The 5,585-nt window shown below is 34.2% G+C and overlaps 1 pseudogene; it reads left to right on the plus strand.

The window, feature by feature from the left end:
* The first annotated feature begins 1,842 nt into the window (after nucleotides 1–1,842).
* On the plus strand, nucleotides 1,843–3,508 carry Thap12-ps1 (THAP domain containing 12, pseudogene 1; annotated as a pseudogene).
* The last annotated feature ends 2,077 nt before the right edge of the window (nucleotides 3,509–5,585 follow it).

Consider the following 5,585-nt stretch of genomic DNA (forward strand, 5'->3'; position numbering starts at 1 on the left):
AAGATATATAAATAATGCAGTACCCCAACAATATGAATATGGTTGAGGATGTGGTTGTCATTTCTAATCAAATATTTTGAAAGTCTGAGTATATCAAAGGTAATCTCTCTGTGACATAGAAGACAAAACTAGAAGAGGTATTTCATGGGAGAAACAAATCAATGTAACCATTTATGTTACTAGAATATAAAAATTGTACATTATTCTTATTTGAATCCTGTTCCACATTTGTTGCTGTGTCTTGCATGTAGAATCCATATGTTAAATGTATGAAGAGAACAATTTAGAAACAATGAGCTAGAAATGCTACCAGTAGATACCTGTATCACTTATAATACAACAATGAATGAAGAATAGCTCTTATCCACTTCATCAACTTCATGGTTGAGTATTTATGAGTCTATGATATCCAAATATTTAACTGATAATACTTTTACTTTTTAGTTTCTTCTGTATCTAGAGGTAGATTTTACTGAAAAATAAAATTGAATGGCTTGCCTCTCATTCATCAACGCATTGTACTTATCTTAAAATATCTTTTATAATTTTTGAGATTGCATTAAATGCAATTACAATATACTTTTCTCCTCTTTCCTCCTTTCAAACCCTACAAGCATCCTTCCCTGATCTCCTTCAAATTCATGTTCTTTTAGTCATTGTTATTGCATCTCTCTATTTATTTTTATATTTGTACATTTATGTACTCCTAACTATAATTCGATCTGTCCATGTTACTTGTAGGTATGTTGTCAGGGCTAAAGGATTGTTAACACTGGATAACTTATTGGTTACTCTTTATTCCATAGGGAAGACTACATCTTCAGCTCCTAACTTTCCTCTATTGCTTATAGTTTTGTGTAGGATTGAGATTCCATGAACTTTTCTCTGTTCATTTTGCATATCCATTAGTACTCTCCTGAGACTTTATGATAAACAAGATAAGAAACAAACTAGAGAACAGGATAGTTAGATTTTGTAATCCAGTTATTTGCATTCCTGTGTTTTGGTCAATACATTGACAAAAATGTATTAATTGACACATAGCACCATTACTTATGACCTCCAAATGTCAATTGAGCTCCTTGGTGACACTAAGAACTGAAAAAGAGACCACGGTAGAGAGTTCCATGAGAAAAATGATTCAGACATGCCATCTATTACTAAAAGTGCATATTCTCTAGGGTTTTCATGGTTCATTTCATCCATGAATACCTAACTTAAACTTATGATCTATGTGATATTTTCCTCCATAAAAATTCTGAGAACTGCTGGCGGGAAGTTTGGGCCAAACCTCTGTGCTGCCCCCAACTGCACACAGAAGAACACGCAGTCTGTCCTGGCCTTCTTCAGGTTCCCACAGGACCCTGCCAGATGTCAGAAGTGGGTTGAGAATTGTAGGAGAGCAGACTTAGAGGATAAAACACCTGATCAACTAAATAAACATTATCAACTATGTGCCAAACACTTTGAGACCTCTATGATCTGTGGTACTAGTCCTTATCAGACAGTTCTTCGAGATAATGTAATACCCACAATATTTGATCTTACCAATCATTTGAACAATCTACATAGCAGACAAAGAAAATGGATAAAAGAATTGAGTGAAAATGAAATCAGGACTCTGAAAAAAATTAATAGCGTTAATGACTCAGCTTCTAAGGCCTTTTAAGAAGGTCTTGACCTGTTGAGGAAATGGCTTAACAAGAACAGGAAATGAACAGCAATGCTCAGAACCCCAGTGCAGAAGTGGAGAACCAGTAGAATGGAAATGTGTTGCCTTTAACCCTTGAAGAGAAAGAGAACAAAGAGTACCTGAAATCATTATTTGAGATTTTGATTCTCATGAAAAAGCAGAATATATCCTTGGATGGTCATGAGTGTGATTAGATACATGAGGGTCTCTTTGCTCCAGATAACTTACAGGCACTCCTGGAATGCCATATCAATTCTGGAGAAGAGGTCCTACGGAAGCACCTTGAGAACACGGCGGTCAACATATTATTCTGCTCTAAAACTCAGCAAAGGCAGATGCTGGAGATCTGTGAGAGCTGTATTCAGGAGGAGACACTCAGGGAAGTGAGAGCCTCACACTTCTTTTCCATTATCACAGACGACGACGTGGTAGACATTGCAGTAGATAAGCACCTCCCTGTGCTGATGAGGTTTGTCAGTGACGCTCATAACCTGAGAGAGGAATTTGTGGGATTTCTGCTATATGAAGCTGACGCAGAGATTTTGGCTGTGAAATTTCTCATATAATAACTGAGAAATGGGGATTGAATATGGAATTTTGTCATGGTTCGGCTTACATTTTGTCCAGTGGATTTTCTTCCAAAATCAAAGGTGTTGCACCCAGACTTTTAGAAAAATATCCTCAGGCTGCATACACCCTCTGTTCTTCCTGTGCCTTAAATACATGGTTGTCAAAGTCTGACCCAGTGATCGGTGTCCATGGCTTTAGGAATTGTTGGGGAAGTCTGTTCTTTTTTCCATCAATCACCACAGCTGCTTTTAGAACTTGATAATGCAATTTCTGTTCTTTTCCAGAATAGTGAAGAACAAGGTAAAGAACTGAAGGAAATTTGTCATTCTCAGTGGACAGGCAGGCATGATGCCTTTGAAATCTTAGTGGAGCTCCTACAAGCACTTATCATGTTTAGATGATATAAATAGAAACAAAAAATATTAGGTGGAATAACTATATAGATGGACTAGCATTTGTATTCTGTAGTGCAGTGACAGATTTTGATTTCATTGTTACCATTGTTGTTCTTTAAAATGTGTTATCTTTTACAAGAGCCTTTGGGAAGAATCTCCCGGGACAAACCTCTGATGTTTTCTTTGCAGCCAGCAGCTTGACTGCAGTACTGCATTCACTTAATGAGGTGATGTAAAATATTGAAGTTTATCATGATTTTTGGTTTGAGGAAGCCACAAATTTAGCAACCAGACTTGACATTCAAATGAAACTGCCAGGGAAGTTCCGGAGAGCACAGCAAAGTAGCCAGAGAGTTACTATAAAGATACTCTTCCTGTTCGAACAGTAGAGTACATTATTCAGGAACTTAAAGATATTTTCTCTGAACAGCACCTCAAAGCTCTAAAATGTCTATCTCTGGTACCTTCAGTGATAGGCCAGCTCAAATTTAACACATCAGAAGAGTGCCATGCTGACACGTACAGAAGTGGCCTACCCAATCCTGACACCCTCTCTCCTGAGCTTCATTGTTAGACAATCAAGTGTAAACACAGAAGAAAAGATATCAAGCTTCCATCCACCTTTTATGAAGTCCTCCATCTTCCTGATGTGGCTATGAAAATGGACGGAAGCATCTGAAAGCACACCTGCAGAATACTCTGACAGACCAGAGGTCAAGCAATTTGGCTTTGCTTAACGTAAATTTTGATATATAACGTGATTTATATTTAATTGTGGATATATATTAAACGCTATATAAAAATATCAGAGCCTCATACAAATAATTCAGAAACCATTGAAAATACCTAAAAGATTTTGAAAATGGCTGTCGTCTTATTTTGCTGTTTACAAGAAAAGCTGTAAGGTAGAGTAGGCCAGTTAATGACTTGCTGATAGACCTCCAATTTAACATATCATTAGCTATTGGTAATCCACGTGTTTAAATGGCCCCTGTTTGAACTCAGGCTTTCAATATCCATTTGTTCTTACAGAAGTTGCCATTGAGAGTACAAAAATGCCTCTCTGCTAGTGGTACTCTGGAAATCTTTTAGTTAAAAGTCATTTTTGACATAACATTATCACTGTTGATCCAGTTGTCAGTTTTAAGTTATCAGGTCTTTGGAAAATGAATTTTGTGAGAGAAATGCATTTTATGATGTGTCATGACGAAATACACCATTGACTTTTTGACTTGGAGTTACAGGTGTTTAAAATCTGTGGTAGCAGCACTTAGAAGGCAGAAGCATGAAAATAACAAGTTTTAGGTCAGCCTGGACTACATAATAAGAGCCTGTTTCAAAAACCAAGTGACTCCTGGGGTGGAGCTTAGTGTGTAGCTCTTGTCTAGCATATGTAAGTCCTAGCTAGGCTCTCAACTCAGTACTGCAAAAGGAAAACCAACAGATCAGCTTGTAATGGATGGTCACAGGAAGTAACTACAGCCTCGAACAGGTTAAACAAATTCTTATTTGATTGTTGCTGTTTACATTCCTTAATGGAACCCACAGTTTCATAGGCTTTTTTTACTATTCACTTCTGCTTCATGGAGATGACGGACACAGAGGCCATCCATATAGGCAACTGACTTGTCCGTTTTCTTCTTCTTTTTACATGATTATGTCTACTGACTCACCTTGATTTATAAGCAAAACCTACAGAAATAAATGTTTCATGGTTTATCTAAAAAATAATGCACAAAATGTTGCTGTTATTTTTGGTGAATAAAATAAATTATGTATTGTTTATTTCAATCTAAATAAAATGTGAATTTTGTTTAAAAATTCTGAGAAAAATGTATTAATCTTTTACGTGTTGGATTTAGAACTGCAAATTATACTAATATGAATAAATTCATTTTCCATAGATGGTGAAAAATTTGTGTCTTGAACACAGTGAAATAACTACAAATTCTGGTATGGATACATGATTATTATATTTTCATGAATATTATTAGTAATAACAAATAAGGGTATATTAGAAGAATCACTAAAAAGAACAGTATAGGGAACTGTCAGTAAATTTATCTACTGAAAGATTGTGAGAGGCCAAGACTTAATATATGCATCATGAAATATGTAAATCTTGAGATAATACACTACCAATGGAACAAACTCACTTGATTAGAAGATTCTCTAAGTTTTAACAATAAAGTTATACTAATTATTTTTATATTAACATTTTTTGAGTATTACTTGAATATTAATATTTTAAGAAATATTGGATAACTTTCAGTTACATTTGCAACATATATAAAAATCTATATAAAGATAACTTTTCATATATATATTCAATCATAATAACTAAAATTTAATGAAAATAATTTTCTAAATTCAAAATGTATTTCTAGATAAAAGGAGGTTGTTTACTTGATGATAAGGAATAGAATTTTCAGTAAAATGTTATGTAGTATAAATTTACAATTTCAAGGATATATATAAATTTTGAGAAGGTAAATGGGTTAAGATTTTTGAGATATCTGTATATTCTGAAAATAGATTATGGATATTTTAAGATAACTGATAAGCTCAACTGGTTAGGTGCATGTAAATTAGTGAACTAAAGATCATTTAATATTAAGAAATAGAATATACTTGATGAAGAAAATTTATTGACTGTTTATTACAAGTATACTATACTTTGAAATATACAATCTGTTAGTCATTTATTTCAGTTTTTATTTTAAAATTAGGAAATTGTGTTCGAAGAAAAATAAATTATAATTTCCCATGTAGACTTTTTTTAAAAGTTTATTAACCATGAGAGGGACATTCATTAACTATGCCTGACATTGCCAGGAAGCTTAGGATCCAGAGGTTGGATAGTGCATAGACATAGCATACAAGCAAATATTACTGGTCAAAAAAGCAATGAAATGATTTCTAATGAT

Source organism: Rattus norvegicus, chromosome X (assembly GCF_021556685.1).
Source record: "Rattus norvegicus strain SHRSP/BbbUtx chromosome X, alternate assembly SHRSP_T2T, whole genome shotgun sequence".
NCBI classification, from domain to species: Eukaryota; Metazoa; Chordata; class Mammalia; order Rodentia; family Muridae; genus Rattus; species Rattus norvegicus.